Source organism: Microtus pennsylvanicus, chromosome X (genome assembly GCF_037038515.1).
Source record: "Microtus pennsylvanicus isolate mMicPen1 chromosome X, mMicPen1.hap1, whole genome shotgun sequence".
Taxonomy (NCBI): Eukaryota; Metazoa; Chordata; class Mammalia; order Rodentia; family Cricetidae; genus Microtus; species Microtus pennsylvanicus.
This window is the reverse complement of record NC_134601.1, coordinates 105,877,505-105,889,618: the sequence shown is the minus strand read 5'-3', so window position 1 is coordinate 105,889,618 and position 12,114 is coordinate 105,877,505. Positions and strand designations below refer to the sequence as shown.

At 43.8% G+C, this 12,114-nt stretch overlaps 5 pseudogenes; all 5 read left to right on the top strand.

The window, feature by feature from the left end:
• The first annotated feature begins 1,933 nt into the window (after positions 1–1,933).
• Positions 1,934–3,681, top strand: LOC142840480 (ubiquitin-like protein 5 pseudogene; annotated as a pseudogene).
• Positions 3,682–3,791: 110 nt separating this feature from the next.
• LOC142841115 (splicing factor YJU2 pseudogene) lies at positions 3,792–4,733 on the top strand (annotated as a pseudogene).
• A 1,574-nt stretch (positions 4,734–6,307) lies between these two features.
• On the top strand, positions 6,308–7,867 carry LOC142840479 (ubiquitin-like protein 5 pseudogene; annotated as a pseudogene).
• A 110-nt stretch (positions 7,868–7,977) lies between these two features.
• Positions 7,978–8,919, top strand: LOC142841116 (splicing factor YJU2 pseudogene; annotated as a pseudogene).
• A 1,573-nt stretch (positions 8,920–10,492) lies between these two features.
• On the top strand, positions 10,493–12,049 carry LOC142840478 (ubiquitin-like protein 5 pseudogene; annotated as a pseudogene).
• Positions 12,050–12,114: the final 65 nt, after the last annotated feature.

The window sequence follows — 12,114 nt, the reverse complement described above, 5'->3', positions numbered from 1 at the left end:
AGCTTAGGTTTGGAGGTTGCATTACAGATGTATCATAGTCACTTATTATCTACATTTGGATCTTTAATAATTTCCATAACCTTAAAATAGAAGCTTCTTTGAAGAGGGATAAGAGCTAGACCCTCTTGTGAATATAAGGACCGATGTTCAGGAAAAAAATATATATTGATTTCTTTTTAGGTCTATGATCTCTACAGCCATGGATAGCTGTTTAGGTATATTGTATCAGTCACAAATTACCTCCTGCTGAGTGAGCCAGAAATCCAATTAGGTAACTGTTAATTACCTCCAAGGAAAAATGTGCCACAATTGCACCATTTTTAATGTATTGTCAGTCAAGTCATGATTTTGCTTTATAGGCTTTATAGATAAGTTCAACTGCTGAATACTTGTTTTCCTCAGTAGCTTGCATGAATCTCCTAATTGTATGAGAACCACTCTTCAGGGATGGGGTTCCCAGTTCAGTTCTAGCTTTATTTCTCTGAGTATTTTCCTTCTTTTTATTTATTCTTTGTGTGTATTCCAGATCATGTTTTTCTTTTTTTAAAAAATATTTATTTATTTATTTATTTATTTATTTATTTATTATGTATACAATATTCTGTCTGTGTGTGTATGCCTGCAGACCAGAAGAGGGCACCAGACCCCGTTACAGATGGTTGTGAGCCACCATGTGGTTGCTGGGAATTGAACTCAGGACCTTTGGAAGAGCAGGCAATGCTCTTAACCTCTGAGCCATCTCTCCAGCCCCCATGTTTTTCGATTTTATTCATTTTCCTTTACTTTCATATACATCCTGTGCTATTGCAACCCTCCTACCTCAAATAAAATGAAATAAAATTTAAGAGAACAAAGAAGTAAAAAAATCAGTCTCATCTTGGAAACTGTAGTGTGACACAGTAATTCAATGAGGGGCAGGACCATTTCTGCTTTCATGGTTTAATGGTCAGATCTTCCATGTCTACATCGTAGGGGCCTGCTCTACTCTGCTGCCCAGGAATGGTGTTGCGGCCACTCTCCTGAGTACTGTAGCTTATAAGGGCAGGGACAGTCCTCCAGTTCTTATGACCACAGGGCCAGCTTTCCCACCTGCCTCATGTCCTGATGGGCGTGGGGGGAAGGCATATTTCCCCCACTCATTCCTCAAAATGCCAGAAAGGTAACTATTCCATGCTCACATCTTCCAGGCTGGCTCACCCACACTTCTGCCTTGGCTTGGCTCTATTCTGCTGCCCAGGAGAGGTATAGGGCCTGCTCTCCCAAGTGTTGCAGCTGGTGGTGGGCAAGGACAGTTCTTCCATACTTATAACCTTAGAGTCAGCTCTTCCACCTGCCTCTGTCATTGATTAGGGAAGGTAATCTCTCCCCAATGCAGGATGTCATATGGCAGATGAGGGGCCTGGTCAGGTCTCCCACATTCACATTTGCAATCTGGTTCACCCATGCCCTATCAACAGGGTCAACTCCACTGTTCTTCCCTGATGAGGCATAGGGTCTGCTACCCTGAGTGCTACAGCTGGCAAAGTGTTTGGCTTCCTCACCATTTAGAAGAGGTAGGAGGGACAAGGGAGGAGGACATCTTCCCCTCATTCTTACAAGCACTCCTTGGCTGAAAGAGGCAGTTTCAGCTATTCCCCTCTCATGCACTGAGAAATGGCTCACCTATGCCCCTGTCCATAGGGTCTACTTTACTATGAGGCTCCAAAGAGGCTGAAGGCCTCTTCTTTTGGGTGTTGAAGGTGATGATGGGTTGAGTCAGGTCTCCCACTTGCTACACGTGGTAAGGGGCTAAGTGGAGCAACTTTCCTTCACCACATAGCAGGCATGCACTGCTCTCTCTCCCTTTCCCATGGTCAGGCACTTCACAGCAATACTTTACTTCTGGTACTGACTTTTATCTTAGTTACTTTTCTATTTCCTGTGAAAAAACAGCATGGCCAAGACAAATTACAAAGAAAATGTGTTTAGCTTAGCTTATTGTTTAGACTGTAAGGGTCCATGATAGCCAAGCGAAGGAATAGCTGAGAACTCACATTTTTTTTTATGGTCAGTGATCAGCAACATTGACTAACCTGTAAATTAGCAATTAATTCTTAAAAGTTATTAATTGTAGTAGTTGTCTCATTATCATTCTCATTATTATTTCCACCATGACAGCAATTCACCCTTCATTCTCCCCTCCCAGTCTTTCCTCCCCACATTTTCCTTTTCCTCCCCTATCTACTAGTCCTACATTTCTATTCAGAAAAGGTCAAACGTCCCATGAATGTTAACCAAACATGTCATATCAAGTTTCAGTAAGACTAGACATCTACACTTATATTAAGGCTAGAAAAAGCAACACAGTGTAAGGAATAGGGTTCCTAAAGTCAACAGAAGAGTCAGAGACAGTTGCTGCTACCACTGTTAGGCAGCCCAAAGAAGATAAAGGTACACAATTGTAACATATATGCAGAGGGCCTAGGTCAGTCCCATACAGGCTCTCTCATCATCAGTAGAGTCTCTGTTAGCACAGGTTAGTTAATTCTGTGGGTTTTTTTGTGGTGTCCTTCACCTTTCTGTGAGAATTTACACCTTAATCCACCACTATTAGATAGAAAAAGAGCACTGAGAATTGCATGACTCTTTTGAAAGCTCAAAGACTGACCCTAATAGCATATTTCATCCAACAAGACCACACCCCAGAATCCTTCCCAAGGTGTTTCACCAACTAGGGAACAAAATGCCTCTTGAGGGTATTTTTATTTAAACCACCACAGTAAAGAATGCAGATGGAGAGAGAGCACGAGCAAGGAAATCAGGACCGCGAGGGGTGTACCCACAAACTGAAACAATGGGGATGTTCTATTGGGAACTCACCAAGGCCAGCTGGCCTGGGTCTGAAAAAGCATGGGATAAAACCGGACTCTCTGAACATAGCGGACAGTGAGGACTACTGAGAACTCACGAACAATGGCGATGGGTTTCTGATCCTACTGCACGTACTGGCTTTGTGGGAGCCTAGGCAGTTTGGAGGCTCACCTTACTGGACCTGGATGGAGGTGGGGGTTCCTTGGACTTCCCACAGGCAGGGAACCCTGATTGCTCTTTGGGATGAGGAGGGAGGGGGACTTGATTGGGGGAGGGGGAGGGAAATGGGAGGCGGTGGTGGGGAAGAGACAGAAATCTTTAATAAATAAATAAATTTGTTAAAAAAAAGAAAAGAGATTTATATATTTAAACCAATGAAATAAATCACTGGTTGGTTACAAGAAAAAAAAAAAAGAATGTAATGGTGGGTCCGAATAAATAGCGAGGGGAACGAAGAACACTGCTCCTCAGGGCTCTGCGTTCGAGCTAGGTATTGTGTCGTCTATAAGTTCCACGGGTTAGAGGTCCAGCCACAACGATAGAGGTCGTTTGCAATGACCATCTAGGGAAGAAAGTCCGCTTCAAGTGCAACACCGATGACACCATCGGGGACTTGAAGAAACTGATAGTGGCCCAAAGTGGCACCCGTTGAACAAAGATCGTCCTGAAAAAGTGGTACACGATTTTTAAGGACCACGTGTCTCTGGAAGATTATGAAATCCATGATGGGATGAACCTGGAGCTTTATTACCAGTAGACGGGAATTCCTTCTCCTTGCCTACTGTGCCTTCCTCTCCCACCCTCATTTGACACTAGTATAGATGTCCATTTTTAACATTCACATGAATTAAAAAACTTCAGTGCTGCTTTGTTCCTGTCCAAAAAGGAAAAAAGAAAAAAGAACACTGCTCCTTTGCTTGCTCCACAAACAGGAAGCCAATATGTCGGAACGGAAAATTCTAAACAAATACTACCCACCTGACTTCGACCCATCAAAAATCCCGAAACTCAAGCTACCCAAGGACCGGCAGTACGTGGTTCGACTGATGGTCCCCTTCAACATGAGGTGTAAGACATGTGGAGAATACATCTACAAGGGGAAGAAGTTCAATGCACGCAAGGAAATTGTCCAGAACGAGGCCTACCTGGACCTGCCTATCTTCCGCTTCTATATCAAGTGCACGCACTGCTTGGCCGAGATCACCTTCAAGACAGACCCTGAGAACACGAGCTACACTGTGGAGCATGGAGCCACACGCAACTTCCAGGCAGAGAAGCTCCTGGAGGAGGAGGAAAAGCGTGTGCAAAAGGAGCTGAACAACCCCATGAAGGTCCTAGAGAAAAGCACAAAAGACTGGAAGCTGGAGATGGAGGTGCTGGAAAATCTGCAGGAGCTGAAGGACCTGAACCAGAGGCAGGCACACGTGGACTTTGAGGCCATGTTGCTGCAGCACCGCCTGTCACAGGAACAGCAGCGACAGCAGGAGGAGGAGGAAGATGAGCGTGAGATTGCAGCCTTGCTGGAGGAGGCTCGCCACCGCAGGCTTCTGGAGGATTCTGACTCAGAAGATGAAGCTCCGCCTTCCCGACCAAGCTCAGCAGCAAAACCCAACCCCACAGCCATCCTGGTCGAGTCACCGAAGGCCAAGAGGAAGGCAGAGGCAGCGCGCAGCAGGGCACAGCTGGCCGGATTGGTGGTGCCAAAGAAGGTGAAGGCGGGAGCCAACAGGGGCTCAGAGCAGCTCCAGATGCCTGCCGTGGGTGCCCCCGAGAGCAGGAAGACAGCCAACCTTGCACCCCAGACACCCGGGGCCTCCTCCCTGAGCCAGCTGAGTGCATATGGGGACAGCGAGGACAGTGACTGCTGAGCCCCTACAGCTACATCACAGACCCAAGAAACCAGAGGAGGAGATGGGATCAAGGAAGGCACCTTCAGCAAGTTCCTCTTGACCATGACTCTATTGGTCCCAACATTCTTGCTTCCGTTTCTGCAGTGAGAGAAGTCCTCTGCAAGGTCAGCAGCCTCTCACTGAGCCCTACTCCTGAGACTTTTATCTACATAAAAATCTACTTAATCTCCGTGCTGTTCTGTGTATCTGCCGCCTTTACTTTGTCTCTCTCTCCAGGAAGCCTCGGGATGCTATTCCTTTCTGTAGCTCAGGATGGTACATCGCCCACAATGCTTGCATCCTTACGTTTTTTACCTATAGAACTCCCATTAGTCCATACATAATTAAAATTGATTTCCCCCATCAAAAAAAAAAAAAAGAATGTAATGGTGGATCTGAGAGGAGTTACTGGAGGGATAAATATCAAAACGCATTGTGTAGAATTCTCAAAGAATTAATAAAATATTTAAAATGCACATATTTCATATATAAAATATTTCTAGATTCTAGAATATGTCAAACAGCACAAAGGCTTAAGTAAAAATCATCAAATTCATAAAATAGTCACCACTAACAGGTTGTAGTAGCTTGATGTTAGCTGGCTACTGTGATCAATATTATAATAGACCTGTATGATGTTGACTAGACAGAAGTAGTGCTAGCACCTCAGAAATTTTTTCTGCATCATTTCAGCACAAATCTGTCTTGGAGGATTTGCCTCCCATTACTGGTAGCTAATCTACAGGCCGAACAAGGAAGTCTAATTACAAAGTCCTTCTTCTAGATGTCTCTTTGCCAAGACAGCCTGTCTTAATTTCTCCTTCATCTCCCTGTTGTTCTTATTTTGATGTCTGTCTTTTTCTCAGTATCTTTTTCTGACTCAAACATAAATTGTTAGTTTTATCTCTTTTGAAAGCTAAAGGAGAATAACCAACTATATAATCAAAACTTTCTTTTCTTGACATTGTTTATATTAGGAAGGTGTTACAATCACAGAGTATAGTATTAATGCATGCCTGTACTCTTATTTCTGAGAAGTTTTATGCTCATTTGTTTGGAAGTCTGGGGAAGAATTCAAGAGCTTGATAATTCTCAGAAAAAAAATACCTTTTATTTATATCCTAAAAGAAAATCTCTCTTGCAATGAATTAAAGCACAGATACAGAAATAATTTTAAGAGCTATTTAAAAAACTATCTTTTCACAATTTTTATGTCGAATCCAGTTCCCACTACCTCCCCTCCTTCTTCTCCTTCACCTTCCCTCCATCTTACCCCCATCCTTCCCCCCATTCACTCCTTAGAGGGGGTAAGGCTTCCCATAAGGAGCCGAAACATCTAGCACATTGCTTTGAGGCAGCACCAAGTCCCTCCCACTAAATCTAGGCTGAACAAGGTATCTATCCAGAGAGAATGGGTTCCAAAATGCCAGAACAGTCTTCCCCAGCCTTACCACTGACACCCACACTCAGAGGGCCTAATTTGGTCCTATGCTGGTTCCCTCACTGTCAGGCCAGAGTTGGTAGACCCCATTAGCTCAGGAAATATTTCTTTTTTAAAATTCAAAATAATGGTAGAGAAGGCTGAATTGTTATTTGGAAGGGATGAAAATAAAAGAACACTGCTATATATTCTAAATACACTTGGTAAAATACTGCACACTCTGGAGCAGAGTCTTCATGATTTTCTACCAACAATAAAACATTTGTACTAAGAATTTACAGAAGACTAAAATTGGAAAGTGTATTAGAAATATGCTGTTTCAAAACCCTGAAAGATTAATATTCAGGAGGATGCCTGTATGTTTTTCTTTGGGTTCTCCTTCTTATTTAGCTTCGCTAGGATCACTAATTATAGGCTCAATGTCTTTTATTTATGGCTAGAAACCAAATATGAGTGAGTACATCCCATGTTCCTCTTTTTGGGTCTGGCTTACCTCACTCAGGATAGTGTTTTCTATTTCCATCCATTTGCATGCAAAATTCAAGAAGTCCTTGTTTTTTACTGCTGAGTAGTACACTAATATGTATATATTTCATACTTTCTTCATCCATTCTTCCATTGAAGGGCATCTAGGTTGTTTCCAGGTTCTGGCTATTACAAACAATGCTGCTATGAACATAGTTGAGCATATACTTTTGTTGTATGATAGGGCATCTCTTGGGTATATACCTACATTGGAGCACCAGATAGAAATCTCAAGGTCCAAATCAGGAGCAGAAGGAGAGAGAGCACGAGCAAGGAACTCAGGACCGCGAGGGGTGCACCCACACACTGAGACAGTGGGGATGTTCTATTGGGAACTCACCAAGGCCAGCTGGCCTGGGTCTGAAAAAGCCTGGGATAAAACCGGACTCGCTGAATATAGCAGACAATGAGGACTACTGAGAACTCACGAACAATGGCGATGGGTTTCGATCCTACTGCACTTACTGGCTTTGTGGGAGCCTAGGCAGTTTGGAGGCTCACCTTACTGGACCTGGATGGAGGTGGGGGTTCTTTGGACTTCCCACAGGCAGGGAACGCTGATTGCTCTTTGGGATGAGGAGGGAGGGGGACTTGACTGGGGGAGGGGGAGGGAAATGGGAGGCGGTGGTGGGGAAGAGACAGAAATCTTTAATAAATAAATAAATTTGTTAAAAAAAAGAAAAGAGATTTATATATTTAAACCAATGAAATAAATCACTGGTTGGTTACAAGAAAAAAAAAAAAAGAATGTAATGGTGGGTCCGAATAAATAGCGAGGGGACCGAAGAACACTGCTCCTCAGGGCTCTGCGTTCGAGCTAGGTATTGTGTCGTCTATAAGTTCCACGGGTTAGAGGTCCAGCCACAACGATTGAGGTCGTTTGCAATGACCATCTAGGGAAGAAAGTCCGCTTCAAGTGCAACACCGATGACACCATCGGGGACTTGAAGAAACTGATAGTGGCCCAAAGTGGCACCCGTTGAACAAAGATCGTCCTGAAAAAGTGGTACACGATTTTTAAGGACCACGTGTCTCTGGAAGATTATGAAATCCATGATGGGATGAACCTGGAGCTTTATTACCAGTAGACGGGAATTCCTTCTCCTTGCCTACTGTGCCTTCCTCTCCCACCCTCATTTGACACTAGTATAGATGTCCATTTTTAACATTCACATGAATTAAAAAACTTCAGTGCTGCTTTGTTCCTGTCCAAAAAGGAAAAAAGAAAAAAGAACACTGCTCCTTTGCTTGCTCCACAAACAGGAAGCCAATATGTCGGAACGGAAAATTCTAAACAAATACTACCCACCTGACTTCGACCCATCAAAAATCCCGAAACTCAAGCTACCCAAGGACCGGCAGTACGTGGTTCGACTGATGGTCCCCTTCAACATGAGGTGTAAGACATGTGGAGAATACATCTACAAGGGGAAGAAGTTCAATGCACGCAAGGAAATTGTCCAGAACGAGGCCTACCTGGACCTGCCTATCTTCCGCTTCTATATCAAGTGCACGCACTGCTTGGCCGAGATCACCTTCAAGACAGACCCTGAGAACACGAGCTACACTGTGGAGCATGGAGCCACACGCAACTTCCAGGCAGAGAAGCTCCTGGAGGAGGAGGAAAAGCGTGTGCAAAAGGAGCTGAACAACCCCATGAAGGTCCTAGAGAAAAGCACAAAAGACTGGAAGCTGGAGATGGAGGTGCTGGAAAATCTGCAGGAGCTGAAGGACCTGAACCAGAGGCAGGCACACGTGGACTTTGAGGCCATGTTGCTGCAGCACCGCCTGTCACAGGAACAGCAGCGACAGCAGGAGGAGGAGGAAGATGAGCGTGAGATTGCAGCCTTGCTGGAGGAGGCTCGCCACCGCAGGCTTCTGGAGGATTCTGACTCAGAAGATGAAGCTCCGCCTTCCCGACCAAGCTCAGCAGCAAAACCCAACCCCACAGCCATCCTGGTCGAGTCACCGAAGGCCAAGAGGAAGGCAGAGGCAGCGCGCAGCAGGGCACAGCTGGCCGGATTGGTGGTGCCAAAGAAGGTGAAGGCGGGAGCCAACAGGGGCTCAGAGCAGCTCCAGATGCCTGCCGTGGGTGCCCCCGAGAGCAGGAAGACAGCCAACCTTGCACCCCAGACACCCGGGGCCTCCTCCCTGAGCCAGCTGAGTGCATATGGGGACAGCGAGGACAGTGACTGCTGAGCCCCTACAGCTACATCACAGACCCAAGAAACCAGAGGAGGAGATGGGATCAAGGAAGGCACCTTCAGCAAGTTCCTCTTGACCATGACTCTATTGGTCCCAACATTCTTGCTTCCGTTTCTGCAGTGAGAGAAGTCCTCGGCAAGGTCAGCAGCCTCTCACTGAGCCCTACTCCTGAGACTTTTATCTACATAAAAATCTACTTTATTTCCGTGCTGTTCTGTGTATCTGCCGCCTTTACTTTGTCTCTCTCTCCAGGAAGCCTCGGGATGCTATTCCTTTCTGTAGCTCAGGATGGTACATCGCCCACAATGCTTGCATCCTTACGTTTTTTCCCTATAGAACTCCCATTAGTCCATACATAATTAAAATTGATTTCCCCCATCAAAAAAAAAAAAAGAATGTAATGGTGGATCTGAGAGGAGTTACTGGAGGGATAAATATCAAAACGCATTGTGTAGAATTCTCAAAGAATTAATAAAATATTTAAAATGCACATATTTCATATATAAAATATTTCTAGATTCTAGAATATGTCAAACAGCACAAAGGCTTAAGTAAAAATCATCAAATTCATAAAATAGTCACCACTAACAGGTTGTAGTAGCTTGATGTTAGCTGGCTACTGTGATCAATATTATAATAGACCTGTATGATGTTGACTAGACAGAAGTAGTGCTAGCTCCTCAGAAATTTTTTCTCCATCATTTCAGCACAAATCTGTCTTGGAGGATTTGCCTCCCATTACTGGTAGCTAATCTACAGGCCGAACAAGGAAGTCTAATTACAAAGTCCTTCTTCTAGATGTCTCTTTGCCAAGACAGCCTGTCTTAATTTCTCCTTCATCTCCCTGTTGTTCTTATTTTGATGTCTGTCTTTTTCTCAGTATCTTTTTCTGACTCAAACATAAATTGTTAGTTTTATCTCTTTTGAAAGCTAAAGGAGAATAACCAACTATATAATCAAAACTTTCTTTTCTTGACATTGTTTATATTAGGAAGGTGTTACAATCACAGAGTATAGTATTAATGCATGCCTGTACTCTTATTTCTGAGAAGTTTTATGCTCATTTGTTTGGAAGTCTGGGGAAGAATTCAAGAGCTTGATAATTCTCAGAAAAAAAATACCTTTTATTTATATCCTAAAAGAAAATCTCTCTTGCAATGAATTAAAGCACAGATACAGAAATAATTTTAAGAGCTATTTAAAAAACTATCTTTTCACAATTTTTATGTCGAATCCAGTTCCCACTACCTCCCCTCCTTCTTCTCCTTCACCTTCCCTCCATCTTACCCCCATCCTTCCCCCCATTCACTCCTTAGAGGGGGTAAGGCTTCCCATAAGGAGCCGAAACATCTAGCACATTGCTTTGAGGCAGCACCAAGTCCCTCCCACTAAATCTAGGCTGAACAAGGTATCTATCCAGAGAGAATGGGTTCCAAAATGCCAGAACAGTCTTCCCCAGCCTTACCACTGACACCCACACTCAGAGGGCCTAATTTGGTCCTATGCTGGTTCCCTCACTGTCAGGCCAGAGTTGGTAGACCCCATTAGCTCAGGAAATATTTCTTTTTTAAAATTCAAAATAATGGTAGAGAAGGCTGAATTGTTATTTGGAAGGGATGAAAATAAAAGAACACTGCTATATATTCTAAATACACTTGGTAAAATACTGCACACTCTGGAGCAGAGTCTTCATGATTTTCTACCAACAATAAAACATTTGTACTAAGAATTTACAGAAGACTAAAATTGGAAAGTGTATTAGAAATATGCTGTTTCAAAACCCTGAAAGATTAATATTCAGGAGGATGCCTGTATGTTTTTCTTTGGGTTCTCCTTCTTATTTAGCTTCGCTAGGATCACTAATTATAGGCTCAATGTCTTTTATTTATGGCTAGAAACCAAATATGAGTGAGTACATCCCATGTTCCTCTTTTTGGGTCTGGCTTACCTCACTCAGGATAGTGTTTTCTATTTCCATCCATTTGCATGCAAAATTCAAGAAGTCCTTGTTTTTTACTGCTGAGTAGTACACTAATATGTATATATTTCATACTTTCTTCATCCATTCTTCCATTGAAGGGCATCTAGGTTGTTTCCAGGTTCTGGCTATTACAAACAATGCTGCTATGAACATAGTTGAGCATATACTTTTGTTGTATGATAGGGCATCTCTTGGGTATATACCTACATTGGAGCACCAGATAGAAATCTCAAGGTCCAAATCAGGAGCAGAAGGAGAGAGAGCACGAGCAAGGAACTCAGGACCGCGAGGGGTGCACCCACACACTGAGACAGTGGGGATGTTCTATTGGGAACTCACCAAGGCCAGCTGGCCTGGGTCTGAAAAAGCCTGGGATAAAACCGGACTCGGTGAATATAGCGGACAATGAGGACTACTGAGAACTCACGAACAATGGCGATGGGTTTCGATCCTACTGCACTTACTGGCTTTGTGGGAGCCTAGGCAGTTTGGAGGCTCACCTTACTGGACCTGGATGGAGGTGGGGGTTCTTTGGACTTCCCACAGGCAGGGAACCCTGATTGCTCTTTGGGATGAGGAGGGAGGGGGACTTGACTGGGGGAGGGGGAGGGAAATGGGAGGCGGTGGTGGGGAAGAGACAGAAATCTTTAATAAATAAATAAATTTGTTAAAAAAAAGAAAAGAGATTTATATATTTAAACCAATGAAATAAATCACTGGTTGGTTACAAGAAAAAAAAAAGAATGTAATGGTGGGTCCGAATAAATAGCGAGGGGACCGAAGAACACTGCTCCTCAGGGCTCTGCGTTCGAGCTAGGTATTGTGTCGTCTATAAGTTCCACGGGTTAGAGGTCCAGCCACAACGATTGAGGTCGTTTGCAATGACCATCTAGGGAAGAAAGTCCGCTTCAAGTGCAACACCGATGACACCATCGGGGACTTGAAGAAACTGATAGTGGCCCAAAGTGGCACCCGTTGAACAAAGATCGTCCTGAAAAAGTGGTACACGATTTTTAAGGACCACGTGTCTCTGGAAGATTATGAAATCCATGATGGGATGAACCTGGAGCTTTATTACCAGTAGACGGGAATTCCTTCTCCTTGCCTACTGTGCCTTCCTCTCCCACCCTCATTTGACACTAGTATAGATGTCCATTTTTAACATTCACATGAATTAAAAAACTTCAGTGCTGCTTTGTTCCTGTCCAAAAAGGAAAAAAGAA